Genomic DNA, 16,801 nt, shown 5'->3' with positions numbered 1-16,801 from the left:
TCATCTTTATGCTGCTTTGTTCCTGATTTCAGTTTCTTAAGATTAAGGAGGTCTGGAGAAATTTACGGAGGTTGGTGTTGTGGTCGTGCTGGTCATGGCCGCAGATGGTGACGTTGTCAAGATACGGGAACGATGCGTTTAAGCCGTACCGGTCAACCATTCGGTCCATCTCACGCTGGAAGGCCGAGACCCCGTTTGTGACACCGAAGGGAACCCTTAAAAAGTGGTAGAGCCGCCCATCTGCTTCGAAGGCAGTGTACTGGCGGTCACCATTACGGAGGGGTAGCTGGTGGTAGGCAGACTTGAGATCCACCGTGGAGAAAACCTTGTATTGCGCAATCCTGTTTACCAGGTCGGCAATACGGGGGAGAGGGTACGCATCCAGTTGCATAAACCGGTTGATGGTCTGGCTATGGTCGATGAACATCCTATGTTTCTCCCCGGTCTTTACCACCATGACTTGAGCCCTCCAGGGGCTGTTGCTTGCTTTGATGACCCTTCCTTCAGCAGCCTTTGGACCTTGGACTTGATGAAGGTCCGGTCCTGGGCGCTGTACCGTCTGCTCCTGGTGGCAACGGGTTTGCATTCCGGGGTGAGGTTTGCAAACAGGGAAGGCGGGTCGACCTTAAGGGTCGCGAGGCCGCAAACAGTAAGGGGGGGTTTAGGGCCACCAAATTTAAAGGTCAGGCTTTGTAGGTGGCACTGGAAATCCAGTCCCAGAAGGGTGGCTGCGTAGAGATGCAGCAGCACGTATAAGCGGAAATTGCGGAATTCCCTGCCTTGGTCGGTGAGGTTCGCGAGGCAGAACCCCTTTATCTCCACTGTGTGTGACCCCGAGGCCAGGGAGATCCTTTGTTTGGTGGGATAGGTGACCAGGGAACAGCGCCTTACCGTGTCGGGGTGTATGAAGCTCTCCGTGCTCCCGGAGTCTATGAGGCACGACGTCACGTGGTCGTTGATGGCAATCGTTGTGGTGGCCTTCGCTAGCGTCCGGAGCCGACTCTGATCCAAGGTAACGGAGCACAGCTGCAGCAAGGAGTTCTGGTCGGGCAGCGCGTAGTCAGCCGTGTTGGGGGCTTGAGGCCCCATCCAAGATGGCGTCGGCGAGGGACAAAATGGCGGTGCCCACCCATCCAGCATGGTTGCCGGGGGGCAAAATGGCCACGGCCGCGGGTCGCATGCTGCCTGGGGAGAGAAGGGTGGCGGTAGGCCTTGGACGGCCGGGATAGGATAGAAAGACTGCGCCCATGGGTCGCACGTGGCCGTAGGATAGGGGGGTGGAGGTGAGCGCTGGAGCGGGGCGTGCTGCGGCGTTCCGGGGGCGCGGGAGACCACGGCAACTGCGCGGGGCGGTGAGCGCTGGCCGGTCGGGGCCTGGAGCAGGGCGTGCTGCGGCGTTCCAGGGGTGCAGAAGACTGCGGCCACGGCGCGGGGCGGTGAGTGCTGGCCTCTCGGCGCCTGGAGCGGGGCGTGCTGTGGCGTTCCGGAGACGCGGGAGACAGCAGCCACTGCACGGGGCAGTGAGAGCTGGGCGGTCGGGGCCTGGAGCGGCTGGAGCGGGGCGTGCTGCGGCGTTCCGGGGGCGCAGAAGACCGGTGGGCCTTGAACAGCAGGGACCTGGAAAACGGCTGTGGGTACTCGCTGGATATCGCGGCCACCGCGCGGGCTTGGCAGACCGCGGCATAGTGGCCTTTCTTGCCGCACCCTTTGCAGGTGACGGTGCGGGCCGGGCAGCGCGCTCGCGGGTGATTCGCCTGGCTGCAGAAGAAGCAGCATTGGCCGGCGGCGGGAGCGGGGCGCCTTGCCGCGCAGGCCTACGGAGTTAGCGGGGAGGTCTGCGGGTTAAGCGGGTAAGTTTGGGGAGCTGCCGCGGCGGGGTGCCACGCAGCCCAGGGGGGCGCGGTGCGCGCGGGGGCGTACGCAAGTGCGTTCTTGTACCATGGACCCTGCCAGGGCCTGGGCCTCGGTGAGGCCCAGTGTGTCCATTTCGAGGAGCATTCGGCGGATGTCGGGGGAAACCATACCTGCCACGAAAGCGCCTCGAATTAAAAGTTCAGTGTGCTGGTTCCCTGTCACCGCTGGGCAGCCGCAGTTTTGGCCCAGCACTATCAGTGCCCGGTAGAAATCTTCGAGCGTCTCAACTGGGCTCTGCCGTCTCGTTGCCAGCAGGTGATGGGCGTAGACCTGGTGCAGTGGACGAATGTAATGTCCTTCCAGCAGTTCCATGGCTTTATCATAGTTCGCCGCCCCTTCGATCAGGGGGTAGATCACCGGGCTGACCCGCGAGCGTAGGAGGTGTATCTTCTGCCTTTCCGTGGGGGTGTCGGCAGCCGTATCGAGGTAGCTCTGGAAGCATGCCAGCCAATGCTTAAAAATTGCGGCAGAGTTTTCTGCGTGAGGGATGAGCTGAAGGCACGCTGGCTTGATGCGGAGGTCCATCCTTCAACATACTTATCTGATTAAATTGATGCACAATCAATACTCTTGAGACCACGAGGAGTCATATCGATTCAGCTTTAATCAGATAGAGCTGTACCCAGCAGCGATGTTACAGAAGTGGAGGCTGCTGGGACGACATCGGTTCTTATACCCCGCCTCTCAGGGCGGGGCTATGTACATTGCCCAATGGTAGACCCTGCGGTCTAGCCAATGGTCATTCCTCTCTCAGGTACTGCAATATCTGGTATTACCACAAAGCAGAAAACTCAAGCTGAAGCAGCCTGTTTGTCAGGTCAGTGTGTTCTCAGGTTTTATGTTTGAGAGGATAGGCCTGACTCTTCAGTGCCAAGTAAATTTTAGGAACTGGTTTTGGAGGAAGTTGGTTCAATTGGTTTCCTGGGGTGGCCAGGGACCGTGTTCTGCCGGGCTACAGTCAGTGATTGCTTCCTGCGTGATGTTTTTTGAGAGATGTGGCAGAAGTGTTTAGACTTTGGAAGGAGAAGGAAAGTTCTTTCTCTCTCTCTCTCTCTTGCTTGCTGAAGGAAAGAACTGCTTTATTGCTCTAAAACCAGTGAGCATCTGGCTCATCGTTTCTTTGCACTTGAAATGCTCCTGAGTGTGTAAAGAAAGTCGACAACCTCGCCGGAAAAAGCCATCTCAAGTCTCGAAGGAGGAAATACCAAAACAAAAGCCTGAACTTTGGAAAGACATTGGCCGGCATTCTCCAATGCTGTGGTCAAGTTTTGACGCCTGCATGAAAAGTGGCGCGAGCCACTCCGCCATCAACTGGCAGCTATTCGCCCCTTCCTAGGGGCTAGTACGGCGCCATGGTGTCCGCAACTCCGGCGCCCGAAAGCCGGCGCACCACGGCCGGCGCGAGTCCACGCATCGGCCAGCGTGAGTTTGTTTCTGCGCCGGCTCCCGGGCAATATGGCGGAGCCCTATAGGAGCCCGACACGGAGGAACATAGGCCCCCACGGAACTAGCCCGCCCGCCGATCGGTAGGCCCCGATCACGGGCCAAGTCACCGTGGAGGCCCCCCCAAGGGGTCAGATCCCTCCACCCCCCCATGAGGACGGCCCCCGCAGAACTCCGAGGACCCACCGTTGGGACCATACGTAACCTACGCCGGCTGGACTCGGCCGAACCCGGCAGGCATTCAGCCCATCGAGGCCCGGAGAATCGCCAGGGGTGGGCCTATTTCAACAGCCCCCGACTGACGCGCGGCGATTCCAATGAGAAATGGCACCGGAGAATCGGTGAGCCGGCGCGGGGCCGGAGAATCCCGGCCATTAACTAGAAGTCATCCCAGTTCATCAAAGATTCTTTACCCTTTTATTTTATTTTTTTTACATTTCAACCGCCTTGTTTGTCAGTTTATGTGCAGAGTGTGGAAGTAGTTAAAAGAGGGATGTTGGAAAAGGGGTAGCAGATAGTCAGTTACATTTTCTGTCCATTTTATTATAATACTGTACATAATAAAAGGTTACTTGTGTTAAGGTTATGAATCTGGTAATTGTAGTTCCTTGGGCTCAAACAAGGACCTCGGGTATTTTAAATAAAATCTGATTTACGGGCAGCATGGTAGCACAGTGGTTAGCACAATTGCTTCACAGCTCCAGGGCCCCAGGTTCGATTCCGGCTTGGGTCACTGTCTGTGCGGAGTTTGCACATCCTCCCCGTGTGTGCGTGGGTTTCCTCCGGGTGCTCCGGTTTCCTCCCACAGTCCAAAGATGTGCAGGTTAGGTGGATTGGCCATGATAAATTGCCCTTAGTGTCCAGAATTGCCCTTAGTGTTGGGTGGGGTTACTGGGTTATGGGAATAGGGTGGAGGTGTTGACCTTGGGTAGGGTGCTCTTTCCAAGAGCCGGTACAGACTCGATGGGCCGAATGGCCTCCTTCTGCACTGTAAATTCTATGATAATCTATGATTTCACCTGTGTTGCGACACCAGGTTAAATGGGGCTGAAAGTGACTGCGCACTGGCCCAGCGTGTCGTGACGGGCAGACCAGACCGGAACCAATAAATAATTCCCCTCCCCCAGTGGGTTTGAATGGCAAGCCACACAATTCACAGATGGAATCTAATCCGTGTTGAATGGCAAGGCAGATAGCCCTCACTGTAGAAACATTGTACAGTGCTCTGATCATCCCAATAGAAACTAAAGAGAAGATAACGCATTGAGTATTTTGAGCAAATTTCTCCAACACTGGTATTGTTCCCAGTAATGCCACCGATAAAACAAAATCACACCCTTAAGTGCAATCTGATTGAGGTTCTACTCTTCACTGGCTGATAATCCCCTGTATTGCTCAACTAAGTGATTTAAATCACAATGAGGGATAGTAAACACTTAGTAAACACCTTAGGGGCCCTAATAATTATGATAAACATTGCCATGGCTGCTGAAACAGTTCTAGAGATGGAACAGCAATCTGTACTTGCAAAGCCCCCATGACGAGGTAAACATTTCCAAAACCATTTCACACAGGTAAAAAAATAACTAGAACTGAGGCGGCAGGAGTACTACACTGTTTTTCCTACGGCGAGCCAGACACAGGCGGCGGGATTCTCTGTTTCTGAGACTAAGTGTTGACGCCGGGGCAGGATTCTTGGAGTTCCGCGACAGCAAAACTGGTGCCGCACCTGGGCTGACCCAGTGACCGTTGAGGGGCGAGCAACGGTGCCACGATTCCAATGAGAAATGGTGTCGGATTTGCGATTGACATTCAGGAGGCTGACAAGCTGCAGCCGCACAAATACACTTCACTCCCCACTCACACCATCTCAGCCAACAAGATGGCAGCAAGGAGAGCGGCCCTGAGGTTCACCGATGCCGATCTTGAGACAATCATGGACACCGTGGGGAAGAGGCGAGTCACCCTGGACCAGGCCCAGGAAGGAGACTGCCAGCCGCCACCATTCGCTGTTCCTGGCCACTGAAGCCACCAGCTACCCGCCCCCTGGGCTGCATGCGTCAGACTGTCTAACACTGTGCATTTTCTGTTTCCCACCCTCTAACCCTGGAGAAGGCCGTCCATAACCGCAAAGAGACGAAGAAGACTGCCGGATCTGCGGCATCTCACCATGGCAGCACAGTGCTCTGCGGAACTGAGGAAAGGGCAGTCACCGATATCGGTCTTGGGCGAAGAAGTGAGACCTCGCTGAGTTGTGGTTCCCCATGAACATGTGTCAATTCCCCCCAACACCACCCTCACAACATCCTCGCCCCCACACCACCCTCACCCCCGCACCCCCACCACTCCCTCACCCCCTGCTCCACAAACTCCCCCCAGCCCAGGGTCTGATCATGCGTCCTGTCTTGTGTCTTGCAGGACTTGCTGGTGATGGGGCAGGTCCTTCTGATGTCCCCCGCTCCCATCCACAGCCGGAGCTCCGGGTGCCGAGCAGCGACGAGGCTACCGACACGGAGGGGACTGATATACCCGTGACCAAGGAAACCCCGTAGCTCGAGTCTGAGGATGACATGGATTTCCCAACACTGCTGTCGCCAACACACTCCACCATTGCAGAGATAGTCACCTCGGTCGAGCTCTTTAGTGAAGAGGCTCCTGGTGCTCACCACACAAATGCTCCAGTACATCAGGTGGAGGTAGGAACTCCCAAGGGGGTGGACTATCGGAGGGTGGGCTGACCACAGGGTCCAGCTGCCATCCAGATGGGTTTCAGCCATCGCGAATGGACAGTCCCATCGAGCGTGGAGATGCAGTCACAGGGTCAGGGACTACATGAAGGGTTGTCGGTGAGCATTCAGCACCTGCTGGCACTGGTGGGGTATTCCAACCACGTGCAGGAACAGGAGGTGGTCCGGGCCATGTTTGTCACCCAGGCCAACACTCCATGGGTGGCATCCATGGTGGAGTCTTGGGGCCGAATGTTTCAGCTTTGGATCAGCACGTCCAAGGCCTGGGGCAATCTATGCAGGTGGGGGCCGAGGCCCAGGACAGGGCTGCCCTCTCACAGGCAACCATGTGCCAGAGCCACCTGGACATTGCAGCGGCGCTCCTGAGTGTGGTCCAGTCACAGCGGGCAATGGCTGAGAGCGTCAACGGCATTGCCCAGGCACTGGCCGACGTGGCACAGAGGCAGAGGGAAATGGCGCAGTCACTGGCTTAAGTGGCACAGACCCAGAAGGTGGTTGCACAGTTACAGCGTGATGAGGTGCAGTCCCAAATGGAGGTGGCCCACTCCCTGCGCTCCATGGCCATGAGAATTCAGACCCTGGTCAAGATGGCATTGGGACTCCAGGACCGGCAGCGCCAGGTGGTGGGGGAGCCTCTGGGGTTAGCTTTGTTTGCACCCCAAACCCCTGGAGTAGCCTTGGGGGGTGGGGGAGGAGGAGGGGCATTGGGCCCCCCAAGCAAGGAAGAGATTATGAGGCCCGTGCCGGTGACTTGCACAGGAGAGGTGTTGGAACATCGCAGCACCTCAGACCCCCCTCCTGTCCCTGACACAGGTGGGCAGCGGGCAGAACAGGGCAGCACAATGCCAGCCGGGACACCCGAGCAGCAGCCGGGCCCATCCAGGTCCGGTCACCCCAGAAGACGGCCGCCAAAGGGGACCCAGGTCGCAGGGCAGGAATCACAGCAGGCCGCCTCCACTCCTGGTGTACCATCCGGGGGACCACCTAGACATACGTTAGGGCCCATAAGGCCAGAAAAATAGACACCAGGTAAGTTGGCATGGGTGCAGGGCACAATTTAGTAATAGGGGCTAGGGCACAAACTAGAAGATATGTATTCACATTAAACACCTGTGTACAATGTTACAACCTACCTGCTCAGTCAGATGGGTGTGAGGGGAGGGCAGGCTGCAGAGGGACGCGATCGGGGGTGGTGGAATTGGCGGACTTTGTGGGCGGGCTTGGCTCAGAGACCGCAGTTCAGCCAGCGTTCACCGCTCCAATGTCCCACCCACCATCCCCCCCATCCCCCACCCCCTCCCACTCTCCGCACCTCCGCCACCCCAGGGAATCAATGGGACCGTGTGATGGAATGGCCAGCTCGTGTGCAGGGATCACCCAGGTGGACGGTAGAAAGTGCCACCGTGGGCAGGTGTCAGACATTGTCAAACGATGCGGAGCACCAGACCTTATCGCAGAGCGGGTTGTCACCATCCTCCATCCCATGGACCAGGCCCACTGTTACTGCCAAACCAAGGCGCACACCTGTGGTGCGGCATGTATGTATCATGGAGGAGGTTGCAGGCAGGGGGTTGGCCAGGGGAAGGGGGGGAGGGGCGTGGGCAGTGGGGTGGGTGGGGATGCGATGTGATGTCCGTGCACCTGACTTTTCTCCTCCCACTAGTCGGTAAACCTGGAGGCAATCAGAGCGTCCCATGCGCGATGGCCCTGGCACACATGTAGTTCGGTCTCCCATGCCTGCCCAGTCCCCTTGTCCTGTCCATCCTCACCCACCCCTGTATTGCCTGATCAGAGAAGGCCTGGCATTCATCCTCCTCCTCCAGCACCCAGCCCCTCGCTGTGCAACATTGAGAAGGACACAGCAAGCCATCACAATGCGGGTGACCATCTCAATGTCATACTGGAGGGCCCCTCCAGAGCAGTCCAGGCAGTTGAACCATGGCATAGAGGTTTCCTTGACAATCACTGGGAGCGGGTGTCTTCCACCATTGCCCTGCGGTGTCAGATGCGCCATCATCTGGCAAATATGTTGCATTGTCCCCCTGCTCAGCTGCTATCTTTGACGACATGCCCGGACCGACAGTTCCTTTGCATCTCCTCCACGTTGGCCTGTTGTTGGGCGGCTGGCTCTCCATCCTCAGCGGCTGCCTCCTGTCCCTCTTCGGCATGCTCCACTGCTGCATGCTCCACTGCGGCGACTAGGAGAAAGGCCACCATTGCTGGTTGAATTCCAATATCCATTGTCTGCAGGGGCTGAAAGGCCGGCACGTTAGCATGGTGCATACCCCCGTACCCAACCAGGTCCAACGGGCTACACAGTGGCCCCGGTTGGGACTGTGGACTCTGTCCCCGCATGTCCCCCCCCATCCCCACACCCATGTCTTCATCGGTGCCCAGCACTGTGGGGGCCTCTGGCCCTGGCCCCCATTCCTGCTGCCAGTGGTAGCATTGGTTGGCACTGCCCTTGCCAGCGGTACACTCCACGCCACCATCCGGTGCCCCCCTCTAAGGGTTACTGTGAGCATTACACTCCAGTGGATGTCTGATGCCCTGCCCGGTGGGTGACGGAAATAGGGGAGAGGGTTGGAATGGCGGAGGGTGGGGTGAGGGAGTGGTAAGGTGGGGCTTGGGTGCAGGGGTGATGGGATGGATGGTGGGAGCCTGGGGTGCAGGGGTGGGAGCATCCATAACGGCTGGTGTCACTCTGCAGAATCAGGGGCCAACGTGGGCGGTCTGTGGGACGCGCAGCAAGATCGATGCCTTGCAGGACGCTGCAATGATGGCCCGTGCCCGGGGACCGCCCCAGTCCCATGGGGTCACCCCAGCCCCACACCCGTTCCCTGGTTTCACGCCCCTGCCCTGGCAGGCCCCCCCAGGTATCAGCCTCACCAGGAGGACTGGGACCCACTGAGGAAGAAGATGAATGACTTCTTTCGGGCAGCTTGGTAATTCACCTCCTCTGTACCCCTGGCATCACTCCTGTCCCTCACTCATCACATCACTCCCCACTCCCCTAGAGGCCAACCAAAACCCACCTGCCTGCATCCCCCTTCCATCCCATTCTCCGCCCAACCCCAACACCTGTATTGTCCTCTATGGCCAGGTGACAGAACCCCAGTAGAACTCGCCTCCATGCATCTCACCATGTCCTTTATGTGTCCCCTTGGAAAAGGCAGCTCATAATCGCAGAGAGCGCCGGAAAACCGGATGTGGCATCCCAGACCTGCAAGCACAACCCCCCCCCCCCCCCCCCACCCCCCCGGCAGAGCAGAGGGCAATGGAGCTAGCGGGTGAGGCGGAAGAAAGGGCAGTCTCTGAAGTGGAGGTTGGCATGTGGAATAAAAGTGAGATCTCAATACAAAATGATGTGCCCATAGCAAATGAGTCACCCCTCTCCCACAGACCACTGTTCTCAAGATCTCACCATGTATCTGGCCTTTTGTCTTGCAGGACCACCATAAGACGAGGTCGGGCCATCCGGGGTTGCTGACCCCAGCCACATCCCCAGAACACTCTGGAGCACCAGTCCAGGGAAGACAGCAACGTCTCAGAATGGCATTCACCTGCACCCTCCACCATCACAGACTCTCACCTCGGTGGGGCATTTTAGGGAAGAGGCTCCCGGGTCACCTTCTGGGGCACACTTTACACAAGCTCCAGCAGATCATGTGGATGTAGGGTCATCCGAGGGATTAGACAGTCGGAGGGCTGCGCAATCCCATGAAACAGCTGTCGTCCAGCAGCTGTTGTGCTTCTGGAAAGAATAATCCCATCACTGGTGGAGATGCAAATGCACAGCCAGGATTTCCAGGAGCGGGTGTTAGCAACATTCCCGCACTTGCAGGTGCAGATGGAGGAGTCCAACTGCCTTCAGGTGCATGATATTTTGCCAACAATGCGTGGTACCCAGGCCAACAGTAAACGGGTGGCTTCCGCAGTGGAAGCCTTGGGGCAAGATGTCAGAGCTGTGCGTCACGACATCCAAAGCTTGGGGCAATTTGTACAGTCGATGGCTGAGATGCAGGACAGGGGAGCCCAGTCACATTCAGACATGTACTGGGCTCACATGGACATTGCTGCAGCGCCCAATCACAAAGGGTCATGGCTGAGGGCATCAAGAGTATTGGCTGAGCGCTGACTGACAGAGGGACATATCACAGGTGCAAATGGACATGGCGAAGTTTTGAATGGACATTGCACAGTGCCAGAGGGACATGACTGAGGCAGTGAAGGACGTGTATCACTTGCTGAGGGATGTGTCCTAGTCTCAATGCTCCATGGTCAAGGGCATCAAGACCAAGGCTCAAACGAGAGGGGGCCTCCACGGTGGGTGATGGTGGAGCCTCCAGAGCTCCCTCCCACCTCACCTTACCAGAGTATGCTGTGGGCCATCGAGCACCCCAAGAGTGGAGGAGGGCTGCAGGAAGCCAGGCCTCTTAGCTGGAAAATTGGGAGTTGATGAGGTTGTCCTGTCTTCAGCCACCCTCGAGCACATGTTAGGTGGCCTGCTCTGCCAGTCCGGGATCTACGCTAGGTTCTTCCTGGACATCTTCCTCGTCAGATGAGGCCTGCCATTCTTTTTCCCTCTCCAGCATGTCCCCCCTCTGCTGCACGATGTTGCGCAGGATGCAGCAGGTCATCGGTTTGATGGTATACATGTGCACTGATTCGGCACCTCCTCCTCAGCTTGTTGAATGGCTGACACTCGAGCCTCACCAATTGGTCCCTGCTATTCTGGAGAAGGCTCCTCCTATGCAGGGTACTATCCGAGCAGGCTCTGTGCCTCCAGCCTCCGTACCCACTTTGGCAGCTGCGGCCAGGTAGATAGCAAGCATAGTTGCCTATACTCCGAAATTCATACTCTGCAGGGGGAGAAAAGAGAAGACATTTTAGTAAGATGAATATTTCCTTGCCCGTCCAATGCCACAGGGTTATATGGTGACCCTGAGTTGTACTTCAACGCCGCCCTCAACACATCCTCCCCTAACCCCACCACTCAGCCGTTCCCCCTGGTATGTTGCCGCCTGCCCTACACCCCTGTTCTCATCAGTGACTGGCACCGAGCATATGTTGCAGGGAGCCTTTATCCTCACCACCCATCCCTGTCAACTTGTGTCAGTGATAGGCTCTGCTGATCCTGTCCTATTTCCCACAGCAGAGCTATTGTTGGTGGCCTCAGTGGGTGGGCTATGTATTATTCCGCCAGTAGGGTGGCACTGCTTGTGCACTTGTGAAGGTGGCCTTGTGCCACCGATCGCCTGCAAGCATTGAGGCTTGTGCGTGGGCATGTACTACAGATGGGGGTGAATGAGGGAAATGTGCGACTTCCAGGAGTTTAGTTGCAGTGTGATGTGGGTCCTGGCTGTGACACACAAGTTGTGACAACCCGACGGGAACAGGATGGATGGGAACAGGCCTGTGGTGGGTAGGCAGGGCTCAGAGACAGCTAGTGGTCCTGCTTTCCCTGCTGTGGGGCTGTGCCTCTGATGAGTGCACTGAGGAGTGGCAGCAACTAGTGTGGCACAGATAGAGCTTGGCCACACTCATGCCACTGATGATGCCGCTGGGGTCTGCCTGTTTCCAGATGGGAGGCCTGGACGGGCTCCCAGATGATCAGAGGCTCTCCGAACACTTAGAGGACACAGTGAGCAGTCGGCAGAGTGGACAGTCAGGGTCCTGTAAGTAGCACCAAAGGGGCACATTTAAAACAGACTGCCACCCTGATCCAAAGGGGGGGCACCCCAAGTCACTTCCTGATACTCCCCTGGCCCCCAGCAAGCGCGACAACTTTGAAGAGTTTTTAGAAGTCGCCTGATCTTCTCCCTCCCCGACAGCAACCATTTTTAAATTTGTGCCTGCGTGACTTCCGCCTGAGAGGATGGAACATCACGAAAGGGTGGAGCATACGGTGGCCAACCCATTAATTAGATTTAAATCAATGCAGATGCTGTTTTTGCATTGATCCGAAGGCATGGCATGGGGTGCAGCAAGGGACCGGAGCATGGCATTGCAATTGGTGCCAGACGCAAACCTTCAATTACGTGCAATCTCAAGCCCAATCGCAATTCGTGTTTCCGGCATCACAAAGCACAGAATCCAGCCCCAGAAGGGCAGAGTGGAGGAAAGGGTGGAATGTGCTGGAAGAGGCAAGGATATATAGGAGCCGAGGGCTGAATGTCTTTGAGGAAGTGGGAAGAGGTAGGGCCATGAGAGTATTTGTAGGTAAGGGCAAGGATGTTGAAATTGATGTATAAATAGATAGAGAGCCACAGAAAACTTTTGAGCATAAGGAGTTTGAGGGTATGATGGAGGTTAGGATATATAAATGGTAAGCATTTCAGGGCAATGCGGATAAGAATGGATGAGAATAAGATAACACTGCAGAAGCTGAACAAGGTGTTACTAGTCTCGGATATAAAATGTATGGGTGAGTCTTTTAAGCTAGATAGTGCATCAACACTGCACTGCACAAGCGAAAGAAAGAAATATGATTGCCCACAATAAATGCCAAATTAAAATTTGTGATCTGAACTAGTGTCAATTGCCTTGATGAGTCAGAGATGAATTTCTGAGTGGCAAAAAGGTGGGCGCCATTCCTGACATCTTTGGTCCTTGTCTTCTATCCATTGATCAGAAGTGAACAGGTGATTGACACTGGGTAAACTATCAGCCCCTAGAAATAAAGGATATTAAGGAGTGCTCGGAGACAGGGGCAGTCCATATCAGGGGGCTGTCCCTGTCAGGCAGCCGCCTTCTTTCGAATCAAGATGGAAGAAGACCAGGGGAAACACTTCAACTAGAAAGCAGAATGCTGCTACCTTAAGCTCCTGAGATCAGTAACACCCTGGGGCAACTGTCTGTTCATCTGGGATCAGTGAGCTGCTTTCAACCATCATTGATTGTATACTTTCCCTGTCTATTAAGCTCATGCATTATATCTAAACTGTTACTTCTTAATAAACTATTTTAAAATTACTTACATATACTTGATTGCCGATCTTATGGCTCTACAAGTAATTCAGTGCCAAACGGCACTTAGCAAAGTGCATGGCTTAGCAGAGCTGCAGTAATATTTTGGCAGCCTTGTTGACTAAGGAATTGGTCTCTTCAGTGATATTTAGAAAGAAGTCAGGAGTGTAACGATTCAAGTCAATGGCCACTGTAAGTGCCATAAGCAGAATTCTGCTCACAGTGGAGGTGACCAACTCAGAAAATGTCCTCAGACATTGCAAAATTGCTTATCTGTCATATTTAGAAAGATACTGATGAGTTTATGAGTGTTGATGCCAGAAGATGCAAGAGTTTAGTCTACTCTTTTTTTTTGCCGGACTCTGCCTTTTGTAATCCGGTGCCAATCCACCTTCCCCAGATTTGACCATTGACATAGAAGGGGTTGGGCCTTCCAATCAAAGTCGAAGTTCCAATGACAACAGCGTTCGATGGGACTAGCACACAGTCTGCAGAGGTATGCCTAATGGATATGAGGACCGGGGGCGGGGGTGAGGGTAGGGGCAGGCTTGGATCACGACCTGGATCCTGAATATCCTACTTTCCTGGCCAGACCCTCACCTTCTGTCTTTCATAAACTCACTAACAATCTTCATGGCCTGGATCCCAACTCATATCCACCAGGAACTATGGCACAGTCCTTAGCACTGCTGCCTCACAGCTCCAGGTACCCGGGTTTAATTCTGGTCTCGGGTGACTGTGTGGAGTTTGCACTTTCTTCCCATGTCTGCGTAGGTTTCCCCCGGGTGTTCCGGTTCCTCCCACAGTCCAAGGATATGCATTGACCATGCGAAATTGCCCCTTAGTGTCCAAAAGTTTAGGTGAGGTTACAGAGATAAGGTGGAGGCGTGGGCTTAGGAGGATGCTCTTTGCAACGGCTGGTGCAGACTCACTGGGCCGAATGGTCTCCTTCCGCCTGTAGGGAATATAGGCCTGTGATTACAGGCCTATATTGGTTACCAGTTATTAAATGCCACAAAACTGGTGCTAGGTTTCCAAACAATTGAAAATTCTAAATCCTTGGATTGAGTTGGTCACTGAATTGAAATGTATTAATACCAGAATTGTTAGTACATTAGGATTTCTTCAGCCCAAGCACATTAGTGATTTTAGTTTATTGACTGTTAATGTTTACAGGACATGAGGTGTAAAAATATGATTACCTGTAATACGGCGATATACTTCCAATCCAGGATGATGAGTGGCTTGGAGGGGTCATTCACCATTCCGACCTGGAAATACATCGCTGTTCCTTCACTCGAACTCCCTCCCTAATACTTACATTAAATGGGCTGCAGCGGTTCAAGTAGACAACTCACCACTATATTCTCCAGGGCAATTAGGGATGGGTAATAGCCAGCGAAGCCCACATCCCCCGAATATATGAAACAAAAACTACGTTGTAAAATTGCCGCAGAAAACAATGCAATAAAGACAGTTGGGCTTTAAGCGCATGTATGCACATGCTGGATGTTTCTGACTGCTTGTGCTTATTGAGTCACTTCCAAGTAAATGCTGCTGCTTAATGATTATTGACTAATGTCAATCTACCAAGAAAATTGGAATCCTGCACTCTTTCCCTCTTTGTTCACCTCTGATCCTGAGAGAACCATTACAACAAAAATGTGTTTTGCCAATAATATTACAGAAAATGTATCACATCATCAGAGATTTCATTGTGTGATTTACTCCATTTTCTATTTTACTGGAAACTACAATACAATTTGGTGGTATCTCTTGGCTATTGGAGGTTGGGAGGTCACAGGTACTGTGCGAGTCTACTTAATTATGCTGTAACTATATTGCTTTTCATAGCAACTCCCCACTTTTGTGCAACACTTGGGTCACTAACCATGCCATTATTGATCTGAAGAATCTATAACAATCTTGACTACATTGCAAACAAACAATAAACCATGCAACAGTCACTTTTTGTAGCAGCAGAGATTATAAAGCAAATTGATCCTGCTGTAAATACTTTGATTACTATGTGTACACTATTCACATGATTAAAGCCACATTCTTCTGCTTATACTGGTTAACTGAAGTACATCATGTTCTGTTGTGTGCTATAAATTTCCAACTTGCTTCTTGGCATTATGGAAAAAAGATACACGTCAAAGACCCAGTATAGGTTTATTAGCTTGTTTATTGCGCACCCTTAAAAGAATCCTTAATGTTAACATGTGCTGTTAGAGGCACTTTATGTGATAAATGCTCTCATCAACTCCACTCAATGCTTGCAGTATGGATGAAAAGACTGGCAATCAGAAATAAAAAGAGAAAATATTGGAAATGCACAGCAGGTGTTCCTTGTCAATTATTTTCCTTGTCAGATGCACCCAACTAAGGAATCAGCCATTAAACTCCTGAGGAAAGATTCTCCCAGATTTTTCTTCGCCACCTCCCTACCACAGATTAGAAAGTTAGCAACAGTTCTTCCTGCTGTTACCCTTTCCGTTGTTCTCACAGCTCTGGACGCTGTTCCACACAGCGTTTAATCTCTATCTGTACATACCCTCATCAACTTCGATTCATCCAGTTGAATATTGCAACTGTCAATCATCATTGGCTGCTGTTTATTTCAAATGTCTTCTTTGAGTTACATGTTGGCATTTAAAGTGTTGCAAATGCAGTTAGAGTATCGGCTCACTTGAGAGGAATTTGATGATTTATTTTGTAGTCTCAATGATAAATGTATTATGCGGTTTTCTTTAAAAAAAAATGTTGCAATTTAGTTTTGATAAAACATGTGGATAGTATAATTGTCCGAGGATATGAGTGAAATGCACAAATCATTCCACTGATCAGGAGGATACTGCACATATAATTTATCTTCACTGCACAGAAAAGATAAAGGGCACGATTTTCCCAAAAGGGAACAAAGTCCCCGAGCGAGTGCGTTTAGCCGCTTACTTCCAGGCGCTCAGCGCCGAGAAACACATGGCTATTCAATGTGCCTCGTGTTGAATAAGGGGCCTGAACGAGGAACGCACGGCCGAGGCCCCACATAGCCCCGATTTTTACAACAGGGAGCTCCCGTTGTAAAGGCCCACATAAGAATCCTGACCTCCTCCCATCCCGGACGCAATATTGGAGGGTCTCCTGCCCCCCCCCCCCCCCCACCCCCACACACACACACACACCCACACTGGCCAAAGCCGGCCTCATCGTGCACGTGCAGAAAATGCCAGCTTGGCACCTAGGCAATGCCAGCCTGGACCTTTGGCAGTGCCCCTGCCAGCTGACAGTGCCACTTGGGCTAAATGCAGCACCCTTACCATTGGTGACTGATAACAGCTAGGTTAGCTAAGGGTCAAGGAAAAATCTTCCTGAGGCCGTGAATCTCCCGAACAATGACTGAAGTGTCATTTATGGCGGGTTTGGCGGGGTGTTTCCCGTCGGCCTCTTGGGTGAAATCCACACCTGTATTCACCCACACTTACGTCGCGATTTAACTAAACAAAAACAGAGTTTCTTTTGGGCGGGAATTAAGGGATCATTCCTGGTGCTTGTAGCGGCAGGAATGACCCCGCTATTGAACGACACTGGGGTTTTCTTCGGCTCCCAGCGGGAAATGCCCCACCAAGGCTGCACCCAGCTGCATACCCTGTACTGAGGAGTTCTGATGAGCAGAGCTCATCAATTCCAGAATGATATTTAAATGGCAGCCTGATTTCCAAACCTCC

The sequence above is a fragment of the Scyliorhinus torazame genome, chromosome 4 (genome assembly GCF_047496885.1).
Source record: "Scyliorhinus torazame isolate Kashiwa2021f chromosome 4, sScyTor2.1, whole genome shotgun sequence".
NCBI lineage: Eukaryota > Metazoa > Chordata > Chondrichthyes > Carcharhiniformes > Scyliorhinidae > Scyliorhinus > Scyliorhinus torazame.
The sequence above is the reverse complement of the archived record's forward strand: the minus strand, read 5'-3'. Positions refer to the sequence as shown.